Genomic DNA, 26,186 nt, shown 5'->3' on the forward strand with positions numbered 1-26,186 from the left:
ATATGCAGAAAGCTGGGGGACAACTTTCTGCTTTCTCCACTTGGTCTGCTCCAAGATGCCCATATCTCCCTGGGCGAAGCTTGTACATGTCTGGCACCACAGCTTTTGTGGTTACTGCCTGAAAGATGGGCCTCTGATCACCTGTATCTGGTGGCTAGTCAAGCTTCCATTCACAAATCCCACACACAATAACAAACAAATAAGTAGTTATTAATGGGTGCAGGACCCCTCCCCACACAGCTATGCACCTGGGCCTAGTGCAGAAGGAGGAGCCCAAAACACCCATCTCCCAATTAGTCTCTAGATAGGGCTTAACTACATACTTTCCAAGTTGCTGCCTGATGGTCTGGTTTCCAATCAGCTTGCATCTAAGTGTTGAATACAGTCCTTCCCTTCAGGACAATGATGGGTTTTAGTACACCCTCAACTACTGGGAGCCACTAAGAACAAAGAATGTGGCTTGGACAATCACCAAGATTTGAGACACAACCAAGAGTTCAGGCTGGGCTGATTGATAAAGGTCAGTTTCTACACCAAATAACTCTTTCAAGACTCAGAGAGGTGGCTATTTTGTCTAATGTGCAGAAACCAACACAGAGAGTCAAGAAAAATGAAGAAACAAAGGAATATGTTCCAAACCAAAGGACAAGATAAATACACAGAAACAGACCTTAATGAAACAGAGATAAGTGATTTACCTGATAGGGAGTTCAAAATAACTACCATAAAAATGCTCGACAAAGTCAGGAGACCAATGCATGAACAAAGTGAGAATTTGAAACAAAAAGATAGAAAATATAAAAAAGAACAAAAAACTGAAACCACAAAACTGAAGAACACAATAACTGTACTGAAACATTCAATAGAGTGGTTCAACAACAGATTGGATCAAGTAGAAGAAAGGATTAGCAAACCAGAAACAGAGCAGTGGAATTCACCCAAACAGAGAGCAAAAAAAAAAAAAAAAAAAAAACCAAAAGAGAATGAAGAACAGTAAAGATAGCTTAAGGGACTTTTGGGACACCACCAAGTGAACAATATATGCACTGTAGGGGTCCAAGATGGGGAAGAGTGAGAAGGGGGCAGAAAGCTTATTCAAAGAAATAATGGCTGAAAACTTCTGTAACCTAGGAAAAGAAAGAAATATCCAGATCAAGGAAGCCCAGAAATTTCCAATAGGAGGAATCCAAAGAGACCCACACTGAGACAAATTTGAATTACGTTGTCAAAAGTTAAGGACAAGAAGAGAATCTTAAAAGCAGCAAGAGAAAAGCAACTTGTTACAAACAAGTGAAACCCATAAGACTACAAGCAGATTTTCCAGCAGAAACTTAGCAGGCCAAAATGAAGTGAGATGATATATTCAAAGTGCTGAAAGAAAAACCCTGTCCACGAAGAATGCTCTACCCAGCAAAGTTGTCCTTCAGAATTGAAGGAGCAATAAAGAGTTTTCCAGACAAGCCAAAGCTAAAAGAGTTCCTCACCACTAGACCAGCCTTACAAGAAATGTTAAAGGGAGGTCTTCAAGCTAAATGAAAAGGATACCAAATAGTAACAGGAAAACTTATGAAAGTATAAAATTCAACGGTAAAGGTAAATATATAGTTAAATTCAGAAGACTCTAATGTTGTAATGGTTGTAGGTAAATCACTTATAACTCTAGTATAAAGATTAAAAGACAAAAGTGTTAAAAACAACTGTAACTACAATACTTTGTTAATGGATGTACAATGTAAAAAGATATGGATTGTGACATCAAAAACATAAAAGTTGGGGGCTGGCCCCATGGCCAAGTGGTTAAGTTCACACACTCCACTTTGACAGCCCAGGGTTTTACTGGTTCGGATCCTGGGCATGGACATGGAACCTCTCATCAAGCCATGCTGAGGTGGCATCCCACATAGCACCACCAGAAGAACCTATGACTAGAATATACAACTATGTACTAGGGGGCTTTGGGAAGAAGAAGAAGAAAAAAAAGAAGATTGGCAACAGATGTTAGCTCAGGTGCCAATCTTTAAAAAAATAAATAAACAAAAATTGGAGGGAGTGTAAAAATGTAGAGCTTTTATATGAGTAAGAAGTTGTTATCAACTTAAAATAGACCGCTATAAAAATAAGATGTTTTAAGTAAGCCTCATGGTAACCACAAAGTAAAAGCTTACAGCAGATGCACAAAAAGTAACGAGAAAGGAATCAAAGCATACCACTACAGAAAATGATCAAATCACAAGAGAAAAGAGCAGGAGAGGAACAACAGAATTACAAAACAACCAGAAAACAGTTAACAATATGGCAACAATCATAAGTCTATGCCTACCAATAAGTACTTTAAATGTAAATGGACTAAGTTTTCCAATCAAAAGAAGCAGAGTGGCTGAATAGATAAAAAAAATAAGACCCGATATATACTGCCTACAAGACACTCAGCTTTAAGGATTCACATAGACTGAGAGTGAAGGGATGGAAAAAGAAATTCTATGTAAATGGAAACCAAAAGAAAGCAGGGGTAACTACACTTATATCAGAAAAACCAGAATTTAAAACTAAAGACTGTACCAAGAGACAAAAAAAAAGTCATTATATAACAATAAAGAGGTCAATTCATCAAAAGGATATAACTTTAGTAAATATTTGTGCACCTACCATAGGAGCACATAAGTATACAAGGCAAATATAAATTGATCTGAAGGGAAAGACAGAAAGCAATACAATAATAATAGGGGATGTCAATACCCCATTTTCAGTAATGGCTAGATCATCCAGATAGAAAATCATAAGGAAACATAAGACTTAAGCTACATATTAGATCAAATGGACTTAACAGACATTTGCAGAACATTCTATCCAACATCAGCAGAATAGACATATATGCAAGAGCACATAGAATATTCTCCAGATTAGATCATATGTTAGGCCACAAAACGGTCAATAAATTTAAGAAGATTGAAATCATGTCAAGCACTTTTCACAATGGTATAAAAGTAGAAATCAATTACAGGAAGAAAACTGGAAAATTCACAAATATGTGAAGATTAAATAACATGCTCCTGAACAACCAATAGGTCAAAGAAGAAATCAAAAGAGAAATCAAAAAATATCTTGAGACAAATGAAAATGGAAACACAACATACCAAAACTTACACGATGAAGCAAAAGCAGTTCTAAGAGGGAAGCTTATAGCAATAAATGCCTACATCAACAAACAAGCAAGATCTCAAATAAGCAACCTAACTGTACACCTCAAGGTACTAGAAAAAGAAGAGCAAACAAACCCTAAAATTAATAAAAGGAAGGAAATAACAAAGATCAGAACAGAAATAAATGAAATAGAGACTAAAAAGACAACAGGAAAGATCAATGAAACTAAGAGTTGGGTCTGTTTTTAAAGACAAAGTAGACAAACCTTTACCTAGACTTACCATGAACAAAAGAGAGAGGACTCAAATAAATAAAATTATAAATGAAAGAGGAGACATTACAACTGATAGCACACAAAAAAGAGATCATAACAGATTACTAGGAACAATTAAGCCAACAAATTGAACAACCTAGAAGAAATGGATAAACTCCTAGAAACATAACCCACAAAGACTAAGTCACAGAGAAATAGAAAATATGAACAGACGAATTCAGTGTAGGAAATTGACTAGGAAATTTAGCAGGGAGGTTGAATCAGTAATCAAAATCCTCCCAACAAACAAAAGTCCGGGACCAGATGACTTCACTTATAAATTCTACCAAATATTTAAAGAATTAATGCTAAAACTTCTCGAATTCTCCCAAAAGATAGAAGAGGAGAAAGCATTTCCAAACTCACTTTACAAGGCCACCATTACCCTGACCCCAAAACCAGAAAAAGATACTACAGCAAAAGAAAATTATAGGCAAATATCCCTGATGAAAATAGATGCAAAAATCGTCAACAAAATATTAGCAAACTGAATTCAACAGCACGTTAAAAGGATCATAAAGCATAATCAAGTGGGATTTATTCCAGGGATTGAAGGATGGTTCAACATCCACAAATAAATCAGTGTGATACATCACATTAACATAATGAAGGATAAAAATCATATGATCATCTCAATAGATGCAGAAAAAGTATTTTACAAAATTCAACATCCTTTTATGATTAAAAACTCTCAACCAACTGGGTATAGAGGGAACATACCTCAACATAATAAAGGCCATGTATAACATGCCCATAGCTAATATCATACTCAAAAGTGAAAAGTTGAAATTTATCCTCTAAGATCAGGAACAAGACAACAATGTCCATTCTTGCCAATTTATTCAACATAGTAGTGAAATTCCTAGCCAGAGCAAAGAAGAAAGAAAAGGCATCCAAATCCAAAATGAAGTAAAATTGTCTCTATTTGCAGATGACATGATACATATAGAAAACCCTAAAGACTCCACCAAAGAACTGTGAGAACTAATAAATGAATTTAGTAAAGTTACAGGCTACAAAATCAACATACAAAAATCAGGTGCATTTCTATACAGTAACAATGAACTATCAGAAAGAAAAATTAAGTAAATAATTCCATTTATGATAACATCAAAAAGAATAAACTACTTGGGATTAAATTTAACCAAAGAAATAAAAGATCTGTACATTGAAAACTGTAAGACATTAGATGAAAGCAAATGAACACAAATAAATGGAAAGATATTCTATACTCCTAGATTGGAAGAATTAATATTGCTACAATTTCCTCACTATGCAAAGCAATCTAAAAATTCAATGAAATGTGTCAAAATTCCAGTGGCAGTTTTTCACAGAAATAGAATAAACAGTCCTAAAATTTTTACAGAACCACAAAAGGCTCCCAACCGCCAAAGCCATCTTAAGAAATAAGAACAAAGCTGGAGGCATCACACTTCCTGATTTCAACCTGTATTAGAAAGCTATAGTAATCAAAACAGTATGATATTGGCATAAATACAAGCACATAGATCAATGGAACAGAACTGAGAGCCCAATAACAAACCCATGCATATCTGGTCAACTAATTTATGAACAAAGGAGGCAAGAATACGCAATGGGGAAAATATAGTCCCTTCAATAAGTGGTGTTGGAAAACTGGATTGCCACATGCAAAAGAATGAAACTGGACCCTTGTCTTACCCCATATACAAAAATCAACTCAAAATGAATTAAAGACTTGAATGTAAGACTCCAGACCATAAAACTCCTAGAAAAAAACATAGGTGGTAAACTCCTTCTCATTGGTCTTGGCAATGATTTTTTGGACTTGACACCAAAAGCAAAAGCAACAAAAGCAAAAATAGACAGGTGAAACTACGTCAAATTAAAAAGCTCCTGCTCAGAAAAGGAAACTATCAATAAAATGAAAAAGTAACCTATGGAATGGAAGAAAATACTTGCAAGCCAAATAAATGATAAGAGGTTAATATTCAAAATATACAAAGAACTCATACAACTCAATAGCAAAAAAAAAAAAAAACAAATAAGCCAAGTAAAAAATAGGCAAAGGACTTTAATAGACATTTTTCCAAAGAAGGCATAAAAATGACCAACAGGTACATGAAAAGATGCTCAACATCACTAATCATCAGGGAAATGCAAATCAAAACCACAATAAGATATCACCCCACATCTCTTAGAATGGCTATTTTCAAAAAGACAAGAGATAACAAATTCTGGCGAGGATGTGGAGAAAAGGGAACCCTTGTACACTGTTGGTAGGAATGTAAATTGGTGTAGCCACTAAGGAAAACAGTATGGAGGTTCTTCAAGAAATTTAAAATAGAATTACCATATGATCCAGAAATTCCACTTCTGGGTATATCCAAAGGAAATTAAACTATTATCTACAAGAGGCATCTGTACTCTCATGTGCATTGCAGCATTACTCACAATAACCAAGGTATGGAAATAACTTCAATGTCAATGGACAGATAAATGGATAAAGAAAATGTCATATTCATATTGAGTGGATTATTCAGCTTTAAAAAAAGAAGAGAATTCTGCCATTTGAGACATGGATGAACCTGGAGGGCATTATACTAAGTAAATTTAACTGGATAAAGACAAATACTGTATAGTATCGCTTAAATGAGGAATCTTTAAAAAAATGTCTAGCATAGAAAAAGAGACTAGAAAAGTAGTTGTCAAGAGCTACGAGGTGGGGGAAAGCTTAATAAAACTTAAAAAAGCACCCTTTTATATTTCTTAGGTAAACTCTTCAGTGCTAGTAATCACAGGAAATAACAAGAGCTAACATTTATTGGGTCTCACTGTGAGATAGACATGCATTTTAGACAGATAAGTTATTACAATATTGACTATATTCCCTATGCTGTATATTACATTCTCATGACTGATTTATTTTATAACTGGAAGTTTGTACTTCTTAATTTCCTTCAACTATTTCTCCCAACTCCGCACCCCTCTCCCCTCTGGCAACCACCAGTTTGTTCTTTATATCTATGAATCTATTTCTGTTTTGTTTTGTTTGTTCATTTGTTTTGTTTTTAGATTCCACATATAAGTGAAATCACATGATATTTGTTTTTCTTTGTCTAATTTATTTTACTTAGCATAATACCCTCTAGGTCCATCCATGTTGTTATAAATGGCAAGATTTCATTCTTATTTATGGCTGAGTAATATTCTATTGTGTGTGGGTATGTATATATATATATAACAATATATATACATACACACATCTTCTTTATCCAATCATCTATTGATAGACATGCAGGTCGCTTCAATATTTTGGCTATTGTAAATAATGCTGCAGTGAACATAGGGGTGAATATATCTTTTCAAATTAGTGTTTTTGTTTCTTTGAGTAAATACTTAGTAGTGGAATTGCTGCATCATATGATAGCTCTGTTTTTAATTTTTTGAGGAAGCTCCACACTGTTTTCCATAGTGGCTACACCAAATTACATTCCCACCAACAGTGCATGAGGGTTCCCTTTTCTCCACATCCTCACCAACACTTATTTGTTGTCTTTTTGATGATAGCCATTCTGACAGGTGTGAGGTGATATCTCACTCTGGTTTTGATTTGCATGTCCCTGATGATTAGTGATGTTGAGCATCTTTTCGTATGTCTATTTGCCATCTGTATGTCTTCTTTGGGAAAATGTCTATTCAAATCATCTTCTCATTTTTTAATTGAATTTTTTTATGACATTGAGTTGTATGAGTTCTTTATATATTTTGGATATTAACCCCTTATCTGATATATCATTTGCAAATATCTTCTCCCATTCAGTAGTATGCCTTTTTGTTTTGTTGATGGTTTTGTTTGTTATGCAAAAGCTTTTTAGTTTGATGTAGTTTCATTTGTTTACTTTTGCTTTTGTTGCCCTTACCTGCCCTGAGGAGACAGATGCCAAAAAATACTTCTAAGACCAATGTCAAAGAGTTTACTGCATATGTTACCTTCTAGGAGTTTTTTCTTGGTTTCAGGTCTTACACTGAAGTCTTTAATCCATTTTGAGTTTACTTTTGTATATGGTATAAGAAAGTGGTCCAGTTTTATTCTTTTGCATGTGTCTGTCCAGTTTTCCCAACATTATTTATTGAAGAGACTGTCTTTACCCCATCATATATTCTTGCCTCCTTTGTCATAGATTAATTAACCATATAAGCCTGGGTTTATTTCTGGGCTCTCTATTCTGTTCAATTGATCTATGTGTCTGCTCTTGTGCCAGTACCATACTCTTTTGATTACTATAGCTTTGTAGCAAAGTGTGAAATCAAGGAGCATGATACTTCCAGCTTTGTTATTCTTTGTCAAGATTACTTTGGCTATTTGGGATCTTTCGTGGTTCCACACAAATTTCAGAATTATTTATTCTAAGTCTGTGAAAAATGTCACTAATATTTTGGTAGAGATTGCATTGAATTTGAATATTGCTTTGGGTAGTATGGACACTTTATGAATATTAATTCTTCCAACCCATGAGCACAGTATAGAATTTTCTGTATATATCTATTAAGTCCATCTGGTCTAATGTATTCTTTAAGGCCAATGTTTCTGTACTGATTTTCTGTCTGGATGAATTATCTACTGATGTAAGTGGGGTGTTAAAATCCCTTACTATTATTGTGTTGCATAGATATTTACAAGTGTTATATCCTCTTGTAGGATTGATCCCTTCACCATTACATAATGCCTTTCTGTGTCTCTTGTTACAGTCTTTGTTTTAAAGCCTATTTTCTCTGATATAGGTACTGCTACACCAGCTTTCGTTTTGTTTCCTTTGCACAGAGTATCTTTTTCCATGCCCTCACTTTCAGTTTGTGTATGTCTTTAGATCTGAAGTGAGTCTCTTGTAGGTAGCATATATAAGAGTCTTCTTTTTTATCCATTCAGTCACCCTATGTCTTTTGATTGGAGCATTTAGTCCATTTACATTTAAAGTAATTATTGATATGTAGATACTTATTGCCATTTTGTTAATACTTTTCTGTTTGTTTCTAGTTCTTCTCTGTTTCTTTCTTCTTCTCTTGCTTTCTTCTCTTGTGACTTGATGACTTTCTTTAGTGTTGTGTTTTTATCCCTTTTTTTATTTTTTGTGTATCTATTATCAGTTTTTAGATTGTGGTTATCATGAGGTTCACATATAACAAGCTCTGTAAATAGTGGTCTATTTCAAGTTGATAGTTGTTAGGTTTGACCATGTTCTAAAAGCACTGCATTTTTACTCCACCCCTCAGTTTCATGTTTTTGATGTCATATTTTACATCTTTTGATTTTGTGTCTCTTACTAAATTACTGTAGATATAGATGATTTTACTACTTTTGTCTTTTAACCTTCAAACTAGCTATATAGATGGCTGATCCAATACCTTTACTATATGTTTGCCATTACCAGTGAGATTTTTTTCTTTTGTAATTTTCATATTTCTAGTTATGGCGTTTTCTTTTCCATTTGAAGAAGTCCCTTTAACACTTCTTATAAGGCTGGTTTAGTAGTAGAACTCTTTTAGCTTTTGCTTGTCTCAAAAACCCTTTATCTCTCCTTGAATTCCGAATGATAACATTTCTGGGTAGAGTATTCTTGTTGGAAGTTTTTTTCTTTCATCACTTTAAATACATCATGCCACTTTCTTCTAGCCTGTAAAGCTCCTGCTGAAAAGTCAATGGATAGTCTTATTGTGGTTCCCTTGTACATATAACTAGTTGTTTTCCTCTTGCTGCTTTTAAGATTCTGTCTTTATTTTTAACTTTTGACATTTTAATTATAATGTGTCTTGGTGTGGGTCTCTTTGGGTTCATCTTATTTTGGACTCTCTGTGATTCCTAGACTTAGATGTCTGTTTTCTTCACCAGGTTAGAGAAGTTTTCAGCCATTATTTATTCAAATAGGTTTTCTGTCCCTTTCTCTCTCTCTTCTCCTACTGGGACCCCTATCATAAGAATGTTAGTATGCTTGACGTTGTCCTAGAAGTCCCTTAAACAATCCTTATTTTTTAAAATTCTTTTTTCTTTTTGCTGTTTTGATTGGGTAGTTTCCACTACCTTGTCTTCCAGATGGCTGATCCTTTCTTCTACATCATTTAATCTGCTCTTGATTCCCTCCAGTGTATTTTTTGTTTCAGTTATTGTGTTCTTCAGCTTTGATTGGTTCTTTTCTATTGGTTCTTTTCTCTTTTCTATGTCTTTGTGGAAGTTTTCACTGTGTTTCTCCATTCTTCTCCTGAGTTTGGTGAGCATCTTTATAACCATTACATTGAATAATCTACTTGGTAGATTGCTTATTTCCATTTTATTTAGTTCTTTTGCTAAGATTTTGTCTTATTCTTTTATTTGGAATATATTCCTTTGTCTCCTCATTTTGCCTAGCTCTCTGTGTTTGGTTCCATATATTAGATATATCTGCTATGTCTCTCAGTCTTGAAGGAGTCGCCTTATATAAAAGGTGTCCTGTGAAGTCCTGTAGCATAGTCCTTCTGGTCACCAGAGCCAGGTGCTCCAGAAGTATCCCCTGTGTAGACTTCATGCACCTTCCTGTTGTGGTTAGGCCACATGCTCAGGTATGTTCATGTTCCAGGCATGCTCATGTTTGGGGCTGGCCCTCAGCATGGCTGGCTGCAAGGCCCAGCTGGGAAAGCTGCCAGTGTACTGGTGGGCAGGATGAGAGCCACATTGGGGAGATGCCAATCCCGGCCAAAGTCACCCACTGTATGTGGTGGGGCAGGGGGTCACTTTGGAGGGGGTTTGGTGCTAAAGGCTACCTGCTGGGTGGGGCAGGGTGGGAGCCACTTTGGAGGAGTGCCAGCTGGGGCAGGTCTTCAGGGAAATGCTAGGGTGGAGAAAGCAATGTTAGTAATGTAGAAAGGGAGTCGGAAATCGTGACCTATCAGGCCAGCTAGGTAGAAGGTGAGCAAAAAAGATGTCACCCACCAGTGCCTGCCTCCCTGGAGAAAGTTCCAACAGATCTCTGCCCCTCCAGTACACACCCTAAAATTAGCCCATGAATCTCCCTCACATACGCTCCAGGAGCTTTTCAAACTGCTACCTCTGTGCTGGGACATGGAGAGTGAGTTTGTCCATGCATCCTTTAGAATGGAATCTCGATTTCCTATAGCCCCCTGGCTCGCCGGGATGTAAGTCCCATGGGTTTCCAAAGCCAGGTGTTATGCAGGCTCCTCTTCCTGGTGCAGGTCCCCAGGCAGGGCGGGGCCCAATGTGGGGTTCAGACCCATTGCTCCTCAAGCGGGACCTCCATGGCTGTGACATCCTTCTCACCTGTGGGTCACTGAACCAGAGGTGCGAGTTCCTACTAGACTACATCTCCGCCCTACCTACCTATCTCAATGTGGCTTTTTCTTTATGTGCTTAGGTGTAGAAAATCTATTCTGCTAGTCTTCACGTTGTTCTCAGAGATAGTTGTTCTACATATAGTTGTGTGGCCATGGGGAGTTGGCCCACCAATACCTTCCTACTCTTCCATCTTGATCCCACATCCCCCACGCCGAGCATTTTGTGACATCAGATGTCACAATGAAGGAGGTTAGGACAGAGTGTAGACTTCATAAAGAAAGCCCAAGTTCTCGTGAGAGACAGATGCCAGGCCCTTAACATGTGACATGCTTCCTTCTAAGTCACATTGAACCCTCATTCCAGATGCTCCCGATGGTGAACTCAGCATTTCTCCAGTCAATGTTTGCAAAACAAGCTTGTGTGCTGTGTTTTTGAAAGCAAAATGGAAACAGGATAAGTTTTTATTATTGTGCATATAAGTTTCCTTTATAAAACTCTTTCAGTTGTGAACTTCTAGTGGAATCCAACAATCCAACTTGTGGCTTATACATTACTATAACTGCAACACAGTAGGGATATTTGAGAGAGACAGCTTTTTCCTGGCAAAGCTTCTTGTTTGTATATGAGGAGTTTACTCATGCTTCAAATATCTAGAATTTAATATTTACTTAAAAGTTAATATTTGGGAAATTCTAGGGACAGAAAATCAAACACATGCAGAAACTCTACAATAATTATATGTTTAATCTTATTTTTAAGTATAAAGGGTTGGTGCTATTCATATGATTTTTATGAACATTCCTTGAGTTTGAGCAACGTGGGCAGCATAAGGATCCCTGGACAAGGAATGGGTCGACTCAGGTCTATCCTGGCTTTACCCCTTAGTGTATGTTTAGAGAAAGCATCTGAACTTCTCAGGGCTATTGCCCTTCAGTCAAATTTTAGGGCGGGCAAGCCAAAGTAGCTGCTTTTCCTACCCGTAGAGCTCCTGTCACGGACTACTGAAATGGTGGATATAGAAACACTTTAAGTCGTGACCTTATTTGTCCACTTCCAGTTCACCCTGTTAAGAGTAAACAGTGCTTGCCATTCAACAAAGACCCTAAGATCCACTCAGAACAGAGATCATTTAGATAAGGTTTGGTCCCTCCCAAGTGTTTGTGAAGAAAGATTTAAAAATTAAATTAAATTGGGAAATACAAGGTTAACAATGATGCAAAAGAAGAAAGGAAAATCTCAGTGGCCCAGAGACCTGCATTCTGATGTCCCCCAAATGTCAGCAATACCCCCAAGCCCAGAGGAAGGCCCCAGAAGATCTACGTAGGTGTCTTTTCTCTGCAGACACACGAGCCCACCCCTCTTCTGTGTGTGTCACAGACGTCAGGTGCAGGCTAGGGGCACATCTGCATCTTTCAGGAGAATGAGAGGGGCGTCTGAAGGCACAGCCACCTGGCAGCCCAGGGCAGGATGGTAGGGTTCACTGTGTGGAAAAGCAGGTAGACAAGGCAAGCTTACAGCGAGCCCTGTATTCCACACCATCTCTGTCTAAAACACAGTACAATAAACTGATGTAGATAATGACAACTCAGGACAGGAGGAAGGTGATGAATTATATCCTGGAAACTTTGCATAAGAAGGCAGGAAATTGGATAGTATATTTCAAAAAGATTGTCACCGAAAAAGTGTTCAAATTTAAATGTTGCTATATAAAGGGTTAAAATCTCTACCATCCAAAAAGTCAGTTTCCTAGAAGAGTTTTTTCATTATGAATCTGGATAACTGGTTTGGGTTTTTCTTTTTTTCTTTTTTTTTTTTTGGTGAGGAAGATTGTCACAAAGCTAATATCTGTGCCAATCTTCCTCTATTTTGTATATGGGATGCTGCCACAGCATGACTTAATGAGCAATGTTTAGGTCCAAGCCCAGGAAGGATCTGAACCCACAAACCCTGGGCCACCAAAGTGGAGTGTGCAAACTTAACCACCATGCCACTGGGCCAGCCCCGATAACTGGCATTTTATTTGGCAACTTTTCCATTTTTCTACAATGAGGAATAACTCTAATAAATTCTAACTATATTTTTTCTTTGTACTTCAAAACTTGCTCATTATTCCTCAGATTTTTCAAAGTGGGCTTAAGTGCAGATCCCCAAAATAGGCCACAGCCAACATTTATTGGATGTTCACCATGTGCCTGGACTGTGCTAAACATTTTACAGGAATTATCTCACATGGCCATGGGAATCACTCCATAGGGGATCAGGAGGACTGTAATTGCTCCTAGGTGATTTATGAGGAAACTGAGGCTGGAAGAGGTTAACTAAGTGATCCAAAGCCAAACAAGGACCACACTGGGATCCAAAGCCCTGTCTGTCTGGCTCCAGAGCCAAGTACTCAATTGCTAGAAGAAGGTACACAGGGAAGGAAAGTGCAGAGCTTAGATAACTTATAAAGCAGATGTCTGATGAGAGTCTGATGAGAAAGACAAGTTGGCTACATTACTAAATCCCAAGCAATTTTTTCCTCAGCTGGTATTTAGACAGCCATTTAAGGCAGTGTTAACAATGATCATTGTAACCTGAGTCCGATTCTAGCAACAGCTTTGGGTCCCTTCAGCAAAGAACAGTATTTTGCAGAAGAGGAGACTCCTCTCATTTGGTCCTAAAATCAGAAAATAGACGAGGGGAAGTAAGAAGCACTCGTTCTTAGCCATACCCCAGTTTTTTTCACTTGAGGTTTCCTGTTAAGTTGGGCAGAGAGCCCATATATGCTTCAACAGACTCTAGAAGTTTCACCTGGTAGAATCTAGACCATGAAGCCAGACCAGGCAACTCTCCTGGAAGATATTAAGTCACCACATCAACGATAAATGCTTGTGGCTGAGAGCTGTCAGGGTTGGAGAAACCTCAGCATCAAGTCAGTGTCTCTCAGAGATCTGTCTGGTAGGCTTTCACAAACTCTGGGCACCAACAACTGCAGATGCACCAACAGCTATTCCCAGGAGCAGCGTGCTCCCATGAGGGAAGAAAACACCAAAGTTGCGGGCACTGCCCAGAGTACAAACCATTTTCATCAAACCTTTGCAAACCCCACACCATCGCTGTCTGGAACTCCCCTATGAACATGCGATTCTCAGCCCAAGAAACTGCTCCTATAGGGATTTAAGTCTAGGCTTTCAGCTATTTCTAGTTTTTGTTTGTTTCTGGAATGGAGGGAGAAAAGAAAGAAGAGGAGTTGAAAGAGGGGCATTGAATGGTCTATTGTTCCTCATCATGTGAAACTCATTATTTCACTGCTAAACTAGTGATGATCCAGCCAGAAAGTCCTGGGAGGCATTGCGGGGAACCCACAGTGCTCTCAGGGCCCCCAGACCTGGCTCCTCTGTCTGCCCCCAAGGCTCATACAGAGACAGCTGAGCTGGTAACATTTCTAAGGCTTACATGGACTGACAGGCATGAGCAACACTGCTAGACTTAAATGGAGGTAAAGGCAGGTGAATCAGAACTGGGTGCAAAGCACTTGGAGGCCTCAACCCCCTTGGGCAACACAGAAGCCAATGATGGCCAGGCACTGTCCGAGAGACAAAGGCCTTGCCTGGGAGTCCATGCCAGGGCCACTAGCATTAAATTGTTCACAAAGAAGCTAGGATGGCTTTATGTCACCACCTGGCTTCAGGTAAGATATAATTGGAGCCAGAGGGCAGCAGACCAGAGTGCCAGCCTCCCCGACTACTGGTGCAATGCTGTTCCCACTACTCCCACACCGTATTTGGTGGGAAGAGTTTTATTTTGCAATGAGTCAGCAGTACTTCCATGTCTGAGGCTGAACTAGTGCTTAAACTATATTCAGTTGTTTATCCCCAAACTGGTGCCTTTCTAACATTGGGAAATCCACGTTAATGTAACCTCAGGGCCTTCTCTAGTTGAAGTGGAGACAACTTCAGAAGGGTGCAGGTTGCTTATAGTCTCCTGCCCTCTGTCTCCAATAAGTGTGAACTATTTAGTGGTCAGCTGACTGCAGGACTCAGTCCTTTTGTTTAATTAGTGCCCATCAAGACAAAAACCAAAGATATACCCAAATGAGGAGAGGAGGAAGTCATATCACATGAGGGTCAATACTAAAGTTCTTCATTGGAGTGTCCTGTTTCTGAAGGCCAGCAGCACATCTACACCCTGGTTATAGCCCCTTTGCATGCATTGGCTCCTCTGTCTCCCTCAATGGCAAATTCCTATTTACGCCTAGGAATGAAAAGCAGTTTGGCTAACTTATGTCACCTTTGCTCAAGAACTATTCCTTAATCAAATATTTAGTGAGCACTTATTCTGAGCAGGCACTGCTCTGTATTCTGGGGATCCAGCCAGAACCACATGCTCACCCTCCTAGGGCTTGTCTTATAGTGGTGGAGACAGGCAGCAGGCAAGCAGATGGCCTATCAGACAGCCAGAAGGACAAAGCAGGAAAGTCAAAGAGAGGAGGCGCACAGGGTGCCAGGGCTGAGGGTTGGCATTTTTGTCAGGGTGATTCTGGAAGTCTGCTCTGATAAGGGGACATTTGAGCAGAGACCAGAAAGAATACAGTTATCTGGAGGAAAAACATTCCAGATGGAGGGAATAGCGTGTGCAAAACAGTGAGGCAGGAAGAGCAGCAACAGCAAGAGGCAGCATGGTGGGGCACAAGGAGGGAAGAAGAATGTGATAGGAGGTTAGGTCCGAGAGGCCAGGGCATGCAAATCGTATAGGTCACTCAAACGCTTCAACTTTGCTCAGCATGATACAGCAAGCCCCTGGAAGCTGCTGAACTGAATGTGACTTAATCTGATTTATGCTTTAAGAGCCTACTTTCAATCCATGTGGAGAAAAGACTGTGGGAGCTATGGAGGAGGTGGAGACCAGCCAGGCGGCCTTGCAGGGAGCCTGGTGAGAGATGAGGGCAGCTTGGGCAACCAGGCACAGTAGGAAGCAGTGAGAAGGGGCTGGTTTCTGGAGGTATTTTGAAGGTGAAGCCAACTGAATGTGTGATGAACTGGTTGTGTGGCGTGAGAGGAAGAGATGAATCAAGCATGACTTCAGCATTGGGAAGCCACGGTCTCACCCGTTCAGCATCTCACCCTCCTCCCCCAGGGAGCTTATCAAAGTAGCTCTCTAAACAAAGATAGTCCTCTCTGGAGGAGTTTGGGTAAGAGCAGCTCATGTAACATATGTACCACCCCCTATCTATCTAAGGATTCCTTTTCTCCTGTCCCTGAGGAGGCAGAGAGAGTTGAACCATTCTCTGGCAGGAAGACATTCAAAGGGAACTTTTCCTAGAATTGTGAGTAACAGAGAGCTGCTAAAAATGAGGCTGACTTTACATGACATGTACTGGAAATGAAGGCTATTAATAGGTTCCTGCAAGACTGCTGCCATGCTGAAATAGGCTGCGAGGCAGCGAGCCTCACCCAGCAGTGTTCACTGGAGGTGAGAAACAGAATTCTAGGGCTTCCAATCAGGACAGGGAAAGAAAATCATTTCATAGACTTGCCTTAGGAATGCAAGAAAAGTCAGCAATCATTTTCCATCCCCCTGTCTACAGACAAACAGAGCTGTGAGCTGGTGTGTAACTATTTGAACTAAACAGAAAACTGAAAGCTTATAGGAGTAGCCAAGATAAAAGAATCCATTACAGTTTATCAGAGGTGATGAAAAGTAATTTTTAAAGGACCAACAGGACATACACACCTCTGAACCTTGAAAGTAAAATGATTCACTTAAATTAGTAACTAATAACCAGTCAACCCCACCCTAATGAGGGATTCTGAACCAAAGGAGCAGAATTCTGAACTTGTACAAGAAGCAAAGACACTGAGTTGGACGCTTTTTGACCCAGTTTTCCCTTTGCACAAATAACATGAATGGATGCTTCAGTTCCCTTCAAGAACACCAACATCTAGTATATGCGAGGCACTGGATGAGCCATGGTCATTCAGGACAGCATCTTTGAAACCCAATGTGCTATTGGGACAAAGAGAAAATCATGCAGCAAGAATGAGAGCACTTGAAAAACAGCCTATTTCTCTCAAGTGGCAAGATGCAAAACAAAAAAAAGAGTCAATTCCAATTGTGTGTTTCTTTCTAGCCAGTGCCTTGGAGAAGCATAGATACCCAATGAAATCAATTAGATGTAGTAAAAAGAGCACATTTTTGTAATCTTAGAGACCTTGTTTTTGAATTCCAACTATACCTACTATCAGTTTACCCTTGAGAAACTGACCTAATCTTTTTGAGTCTCAGTTTCCTCACCAGTAAAATGGACATAACACTACTTATACCACACTGTTGTGAGAATCAAATCGGATAACATCCAAAGTGACTGGCCCCTAGTGAGTTGCTGCAAATGTTAGTTTGCCTTCCCAGTTGCTAATGGAAGAGGAAAACAAAGAGTTTAAGCCAAGGGAACTTACATAGCCTGGGAAGCCAGAAGGAAACCATTGCAGTAGGCATATTTTCCAAATAGTGTCACTGGACACTGATCACATATTTACTATAGTTGTGAGAAATGGTGACCCACTTCTCTGTCTCCTGCTAGAATGTCCTCTATGCCAACATAGTATTGCAGCAATTCTGTTTAGAATTTGTCCAGTTTGCAAATGAACATAAATTGCTTTTGCTTTTTTCTTTAATCCTGTAGATTTGTCATGTTTTCTCCAGAATTTAGAGGTTGCCCCCCCCAAGCTGGTTGGAGGGCATTCTTTGGATGCCAAGGCTCAGGAAACCCCATGAGGTAGTCAGTATCCTTCATCTGCTTCTCAATTTCACCTGTATATCACACAAAACCAGAAACTTCTCAACTAGAAACAGAGTCTGTGACTGAATCAAGACTTTTTTTTTTTTTTTTAACCTCTTAGAAGAGATTTGGGAGGAATCTAAGTGTCATTTTAAAATCCACAAAATCCCAAACCCACTGAGCAAGCAACAGATGAGGGAAATTGTTCCACATCCTGTCGAGAGGAAATGAACAGGACTGGGAAGAGGAATGTGCTGCGTGGTGCGAAAGCTTGGTTTTGATTCCTGATGCTGAACATCTGCCACATTTTTGTGTGGAACTACCAGCCCAAGCAGACAGCAAGGACCCTGGGCTCAGAAGCTTCCAAGTGCGAACTGGAACTGTCACCCTCGGCAGCTGTGGGAATGTGAACAGGAAGCAAGAAACCCTGGAAGAGAGAGTGTAGGAGTACATCCTGTGGGGATAGATAAAAAATAACGGCCAGGCTGTGGGAACCTCTTCCGAGCAAACACGTGAGCTCAAGAATTTCCTGAGCCAAAGATCTGATTCCAGTTATTTGTTGTATCTGTTTATTTGTTTTCCAAGCAATTTTGCATAATTTTGACAAAAAGAAAGAAGATAAAAATCCAAGACATAGATGATTGTGTTTTTAAAGCTCCTGCTCACAGAGCACTCAAGTGATACTGGCCAATGGGGTGCCAGTCTGTCATTTGGGATTTGCCCCACAAACCAGCAGAGCTTGGGTAGTGGTGGGGGTGTCTGACAGGCTCCTCCTGACAGCAGAGGAAGCTGGTCAGCAGGCACATTAGGGCGTCAGCCTGTGGACAGTGCTCAGGTCCAGGCGGTGCCTTTCCTACTGCATCAGCCTGTTCTCAGCCATTGAAGAGTTCTCTCAGAGTCTCATAACCAGGAAGCCATTTATCATTATCAGAGGTCTTATCAGAGACTGGCATTCTTCTGAATTTCCAAGAAGACTGTTCCATAATTTTTACCAGGACTTATAATTCATCCATCTAAGCCTGCTTACTAAAATTTTAAGCGAGAAAGTATATGTTGGGTCAAATTATGTTTTCAGTACTTTTTAGAGGCAGACACTTATTTTTTAATCCTTTTATGATAATTACCAAGTGGATTTTTTTGGACATGTTGTTTGGGCCACTGCCGTGACGCAGGTTTGGGTAATGGGCTTCTGCATCCAGGCAGACACGTCCTCTGCCCTCAGCAGGCACACGCTCCAGCTCCCCCAGCAGTCCACAGGCCCACAGTCCACATTCTCTGCACTTCCCCTGAAGGGCAGAGCTGCAGTAAAACGTGTCTCCTCACTGCCTCTTTGGAATCTGTCTCCAGTATATCAAATCTCACTTTCTCATCACATTTCCTCTCACCTCAAAGCCTGCTTTACGAGTATCCCACTTTGTGAATATTCATGAAATGTTCATTGAATTGAATTTGCCTTCATGGGATTCATAGGTTCACTCTCTTCTCCCTCATCTTTCCCACCTCATGCCTTTCCCTCAGAGGTCTCCTCTGAATCCATCTCCTTAGGAGGCCAAGTGTTTGGGGGCCACCCTCCTGCAAGGCCGCAGCTGTGTCTCAAGTGCAGGCCCTGCCTCAGAGACACTACACTCATCAAGTGCGCTGTTTACTAATGTAAGTTGTATTTCCACTTGATCTAGATATCACAAATAGTTTTTATTTTTCTTTAAAGAAATACTCCCTTATTTCCATCGCTTTATATTTTAGTGCATCCCTTTCTTTACACCTTTTCTTTCCTTCCTTCTCTCTTCCCTCTTTCTCTTCTTCCTTCCTTCCCCTTCCTTCCTTCTTTCCCTTCTTCCTTATCTCCTTCCCTCCTTTCTTCTCTTCTTCCTTCCTTGTTTTTTCCTTTCATCCTTCCTTCCTTCCTTCTTTCCTTTCTTCCTCCCCGCCCTCCCTCCCCGCTTCCCTCCTGCCTTCATACCTCATGCCCTCGGAGGACAGGACAGGGCCAGCCATCCTGCGCCAGCCCCCATGCAGACTTGGAAGCCAGCCCTGCATCAGTGTGCCAGGGCCCCTCACAGTATGGCCTTTCTCTCCACTTGCTTTCAGCAAATGCAGCCAAAATGTCTGTCCTGGCTCTGCCTGCACCTATCTCCTTCCTGTGTGTTTACAAATTCACCTCCCACTGTGGCTGTTGTAGGCTAAAGCAGTCCACTTGAAAAACTTCATCTTTCCCTTAGGTATTCCTGGGTGAATGCAAGCATCCACCTGTGTGATAGTAAAGGAAAGGAGACAAGGCAGGGGGGTAGGGGTCGGGGCGGGGTTTGTGTTCCCACGAAACACGAAAGAATCACAAAGAAGAAGAGTTAAAAATACCCCAGGATTTCATGCTGAACATCTCTTAAAGCATCTTCTGATTTCCCAAAGCTGATGGAAATATTCTGAAGGTATTAATAGAATGCAGATGTTGAGAATGTGACTTAGAATTCTGTTGAACAAATGACCCTATTGGGAGGTCGTTTCCAGTCTCCAGGGACATTCCACAGAGGGCCCAGCTGATTGTCTCATATTGAAACAACATGTCCAAGACACATTCCAGCTAGAAGAAAGCAGAACAGGGCTACTCTGACCAAATATAAATCATGAGGTAAAAGGGCAAACGAACTCCCTCAGTTCTCCCCTCCCTCCTTCCCTGATTCACCGGCTAGCCTCCTCCCACCCCCTCCCACCCCCCAAGGAAAACAGAGCATTGAGTAAGAGACTGCCAAGCCAAGCTGACTCAGGCGCCAGCCGGCGGCCCAGTGCGGCACACATGGCGGCCATTCGGGAAGTTCACAGCTCTCAGTGCTGTAGCCCTGATGTTTTTACTTCACTGCAATTTGTTTCTGATCTTCAGTCAAATCGTTACAACACTGGGATCCCCTAGAGAGTTTATACTTTGACCTTATGACAATTAACACCAGAGGCCAAGAAAAAAATAGATAAGAGAGAAATTCTATTGGTGAGAGGTGGATGGTAGGAGGACAAGGTGGAGTCTTATTACTAAAGTAAATATGTTATTTGTGAAATTATTTCCCATCCATCCAATAAAAAGAACGCAGTGTCTTTAAAGAGACAAGCTGCCAAAATGGAAAGAAAGTCTTCTTTCAAAAACTGCCAAACCTGGCGATCCTCAGTTACTGTGTGTTCAGAAAAGGACACAAGTTAGCTGAGGCTGGGGCGGAAGACCTTCCACAGGGCTGGACAGGGCCTTCATAGCTCAGTTTGGCTATGGAAATATGAGCAAGCCAGGGAGGGTCCCTGTCCAGGCTTTACCTGCCCTCACCCCAAAGGGGCAGACCCTAAGTTATGTCCAGAAGCTGCAGTCCGGATTCCGGATTCCCAGGCCACCAGGGCTGCCAGCACATAACAGGAAGACACCAGGCAGAGCAGGGAGTGGCCTGTGTACTTGCCTCTCAGATGCAGCACAAGGTCTCAGGGAAAGAGGACACAGGCAAAGGCTGGTTGGCACCTTCTGTGCCACCAGAAAGCAGGGATAATGACACCAAAGCTTCCCCAACAGCTCCCCCAGCCCCACTGAACAATGTGTGTGTGTCCCTGGGGATTCACCCAGAGATACAGACTCGGGAACAAATGCACCTGGGGAAACTCAGTCAATGCCCAGTCTGGAAACAGAAATGTCACAGCAGAGCCACCAAAGCCAGAAGCTCCTAAGAGCACAGCGTGGGGCACAGGGCCTCCTGTCCCCAGTCTCCCCCATCCCCTGCACAGGCAGAGCCAAAGGCAAAGACCAGAGACAGGGCTGCAGATGGGGCACTTGCTTAATTTGAATCTTGGCTTCCTTTTAACTCTCTTTATCTTCTTTCCAAAGACAGTCCCTGTTTGGGGTTTGGTCCAGCTGTGAAGTAAGGGCCAGGTGACATCAGCGTGTACTGATGGAGAATGGCTGATGTTGGCTGTGCACGTGATTTGCTGGGAGAACTGGCCACTCTTCTGTGGAGACTTCTGTGGAGGATGGCCCCAGAAGGCTGTGGGCTGTCCATTATACATCACCCCACCTAGTAGAAATGGCACAGAGCAGGAAAGATGTGAAATGGTCTCACCCATGCAGAAGCACGTGCACAAACACAGAGGGGCCAGGCCAACTAAAGAAGCTCATTTTCAAAAGAAATTCCAAGTTGAAAAGAAATAGCCAAACTTATCATTTTTTCCACTGACAGTTTATCAGCAAGCAAGATTATTATTATCCTAAGCAGCTGAATGTTTGGGCTTCCACAAAAATAAAATATTCCTTTGATAGAGACTCCTACTGACTCCCACTAGAAGCCCCGCTTTAAGAGGCCAGCAAGGGCTGGAGTCTGTCCATCATCCCCCCTACTCATGGGTAGAGAGGATGGGGGGCTATCTGCACAGGGAGCAAAGGGGATGAAAAGAGCTGAGGAGAGAGATCTGCTCAAGTCTGGGGATTAACGGGCTGGGCAGTGGAAGCAGAATCTAGACAGAGATCTGAATGAACTACCTGGCGATGAGGAACAGGAACTGTATTTTAGGCAAAGGGAATAGCCAGTCATTTTGGGGGGCCTCGTACAGAGATGGGGTGGGAGGTGGAAAAGGAGGATGTTGTGGACAGAGTTAGGTCTGCAGACGCAAACAGTGACCAGACCACAAACTGTTAACCAGACCATTAAACCATGTAAAGGAATAGACTTTTTTTTCAATTTTTTTTATAGTGGTAAAATACACATAACATAAAACTTACCATTTTAAGTATACGGTTTAGTGATGTTAAGTACATTCATCTCGCTGTGCAACCATCCCCACCATCCATCTCCAGAACCCTTTTCATCTTGCAAATCTGAAACTCTGTACTCATTAGACAACTCCCTTTTCCCCCTCCCCTAGTCCCTTTCAACCACTATTCCACTTTCTGTCTCGTGATTTTGATTACTCTAAGTACCTCATGTAAGTGGAATCAAACAATATTTGTTTCTTTGTGTCTGGCTTATTTCACTTAACATTATGTCCTCAAGGTTCATTCATGTTGTGGTATGTGTCAGAATTTCCTTCCTTTTTAAGGTCAAATAATAGTCCATTGTATGTATATACTACATTTGTTTATTCATTCATCTGTTGATGGACACTTGGGTTGCTTCAATGTTTTAGCTATTGTGAATATGCTACTGTGAACATGGGTGTACAAATCTCTCTTCTAGACTCTGCTTCTAATTCTCTTGGGTCTATACCCAGAAGTGGAATTGCTAGCTCATATGGTAATTCTATTTTTAACTTTTTTGAGGAATTTTCATACTGTTTTCCATAGAAGCTGCATCATTTTACATTCTCACCAACAGTGTGCAATGATTCCAATTTTCTCCACATACTTGCCAACACCTGTTATAAGAATTAGACTTCTCAAGAGAAAAGCCTTGAAATATTTTTTTAAACATCTACTGCAAAGAGTGGAGTTAATCACATTCCTCAGTTCTTGGCACATTATCACCATTAAGCCGTACAAGGCCCCTGTCACTATAATTACTAAATTTCATTGTGTCCATACCACTCCCAATCCCTACCCCTTCAAAGGCCATGTCTTTAAAATGCATTTTTTCTTATTTGAATGTGTACTTACAAAGAGTATTTTGTAGGTTTGTGCACACATAGTCTCAATATATGCAAATGGATGGTGTGATTTATCTGATTACCTTTCCCATTTTTTTAACCAAGTACTATGGTTTTCAGATAGTCCATGTCAGTACATGCACACCAAGTCCCTCACTTCTAACCAACAGACATTTTCTGTGGTCCATATGCACCACTTTCCACCTATCCCAGGTCGCTCCAGCCCCCTGCCCCACACACCACGCTGCAATGAACATCTTCAGACCATCACCTCAAGGACCCACCTGGGGATTTCCATGGAGCCCACTGCTGGTCACAGAGTGGTCCCATATTTGATTTGGCTCAAGGGGGCCAGGTCCTGTCCAGAAGGGCTGTCATATGCCCACTAGCAGTGTATGAGGGTTCCCAAAAGGAGTACACAGCAGTGAGAAATCATGCTGGAAAGCTGAACCTGCAAACCAGATTTGAATTTAGGCATCATTTTCTAAAGAATGCAGCCATTGAAGGATTTTAGCAAACTCTTTAAACAAATAATCCTCCTTTTTATATTCTAACTAGTACTTAGGCAATGCCTTTCCTCTTGTCACTCTCTTATCCCAGAAACTGCTGATAACTGGTATTGACCACAAAAGCTCAAACCTCAGAGATGAAGTGCTCTGCCTCACCCTTCTCACACCCTTCACTCACACCTGGAAGTTCATGTAACTTTTTAAAAATGTATGTCAAAAGCAATTTTCTAATTTAAAAAACCATAGTAGAGGCAAGGATTAGGGATTTCAGAGACACTGGTGTGAATTTCAGTCTGTTATTGTAACCTGTGGTCTCATAATTAAGTGCACACCTATAACTGTAGGAAGGGTGGAGAACTTAATAGAGATGAAGGGTGGAGTTAGTGAAAAGAGTGAGGGGAGAAATCTAGAAGGGGGTAAAGACTCTTGAGTAGGTGCCACAGTCAGAGCCACTATAAAACAGGAGGTTCAGAGGGCACGCTCTCTGGGCTCTCTCTTCACCCATCACCAACATCATGAAAGAGAACTTTGCAGTGCAGAGGAACATGGCAGCACAAGACACCCAAGACACTGGGACTTTCCTAGGCCATACAGCATATGGATTAAGAATAAATAAATTATATGTAAACTAGAAATTAAAATTCTGGACCTTTTATGTACACATTTGGCTTCTAAACCTCAGTTTCTTTATCTATGAAATGGTGATAATAAAATCTCTATTTCTCCTGTTGTTCTGAGGAGTTACTCATTCTTTGTGCCAGGCACTGCTCTAAGTGTAAGGAGGTTCAGCAATGAGCAAGTCAGATAAGACTTCTATTGTCAAGAAGCTTACACCTCATGGGAAAGAGATGGCAGTAAAAAGAATTTCATAAAGATCTTGTTATGCCCCCTCCTCCACAGCCCCCAGCTATTGTAATCCAGATAGTCACTGAGGATTCCCAGCTCCTTAAGACTTAGATAATATTATAGTCTACCTTTATCCTAAGTCGTTTGGAAAAAGTGCAGTAGTCTTTCAAAGTTTTCTGCAAACAAACTTTCGGGGAACTTACTTCTCAAGGTCATCTCTGCCTCCTATTTCCTGCCTGCTCTGAATTTTTGTTGTACACATACTACGTCAGGCAAATATTTCCTTGATTTATACACACACACACACACAGAAGCAACAGAAGGTTTTACTGAGGGTTTTGGAACTGTGGGTAGGGCCTTACAGAGAATCAATGCAAAACTGTAACATTTACTTTGGTTATTCACATTTGCTGTATTCCTTCTGTCACTGGGCCATGTTGGCCAGCCTCCACTTCTGTGTCCCCCTAGTTGTCTTGTCTCTGTCCTCCTTCAACCCCCAACACCAAATGCCTTCTCCCATCACCTTAATGGAACAAGCCCCCTTAGGCTGCCCAGTGACTCCAAGCACTGGGTTCAATGGATGGTGGTTCTGTCCACATCTCCCTTTGACTTCTCCAAAGTTTTGACAAGGCTGACCACAACTTCCTTCTTCAAATGCTTTCTTCTCTTGGTTTTTGTGTCCCTCCCTGCTCTCTGCCATCCCAGGTAGGGCCCTTCCAAAGCACACTCCTCCACCTGCACATATAATGTGGGATCTCTTCAAGGGCCGGCCCTAGGCCCACTTTTTTCCTCATTCCATGAGCCAGGGTCAGCAAACGTTTTTTTTATTAAGGGTTAGATATTTAATACTGTAGGCTTTGTGGGCCGTAGGGTTTTTGGTGCAACCACTCAACTCTGCTGATGTAGCACAAAAGCAGCCATAGACAGTATGTAAAAGCAGAAGCACAACCATGTTCCAATAAAACTTTATTTACAGAAGCAGGCAGTGGACTGGGTTCAGCCTGAGGGCGGGCATTTGCCAACCCTTGCTCCATACTCTCTCCTGAATGAACAGATCCATTTCTCAAGGCATCAACTACCACTCAAATCAATGGTTTCCACCCAGATTTCTCCTCCGAGTTCGAGACCCATTCTTGCCACCTTAGATCAACAAAATGCACCTCAACTCAATACCCTCATATAGACCACATGGCTTCCCCCACTTCTTACTTGCTTCTCTTCAGTTTTCTGACTCAGAAATAGGACACCCATTCAGGCAAGCAAGCCAGACACCAGGAAGTCATTCTGGACATCTCCTGCACCCTCACCCCCATATTTAAATTGAGTGTGAAGTATGCTGATTTTACTTGCTCAGAATTGCTTGAGTTTTACACTTTCCTCCCCCTCCACAGCCACTTCCTTTGCCCACACTTCAGCCATCTTTGCCAGGACAGCTGTATCACCTTTCCACGTGAATTGCCCACGTCCATTCTCTACAGCACAGCCAGTGGGATGGTTCCAAAACAGAACTGTGCATGTGCTTCCCTACATAAGACACTTTCCATTATTCTTCAGATAAAGACAACAGTCCTGAGCCTAGTCAAATGGCCCAGCAGGGTTACTACCACCCTCCCCAGCTTCACCTCAGACCATGTCCCTAGTCCCCTCCATCTGCCTAAAACATTCTTTTCTCCTCTCTACCAAATTTCTTCTCATCGTCCAAATCTCAACTCATAT

General features: G+C 41.0%; 1 long non-coding RNA gene across 6 annotated transcripts in view; it reads right to left on the minus strand.

Moving 5' to 3' along the window:
- LOC106780982 (uncharacterized) overlaps window positions 1-26,186 on the minus strand; it is a 167,700-nt gene that overhangs the window by 118,650 nt on the left and 22,864 nt on the right. The window contains exon 2 of one of the 6 annotated variants that reach the window (XR_011421311.1): window positions 23,400-23,566. The exons of the other annotated variants lie outside the window; for them this stretch is intronic. This is a non-coding gene — a long non-coding RNA (uncharacterized lncRNA). The remainder of the gene's footprint in view (window positions 1-23,399; window positions 23,567-26,186) is intronic. 6 annotated transcript variants of the gene reach the window in all.

Source organism: Equus caballus, chromosome 9, assembly GCF_041296265.1.
Source record: "Equus caballus isolate H_3958 breed thoroughbred chromosome 9, TB-T2T, whole genome shotgun sequence".
Classification (NCBI taxonomy): Eukaryota; Metazoa; Chordata; class Mammalia; order Perissodactyla; family Equidae; genus Equus; species Equus caballus.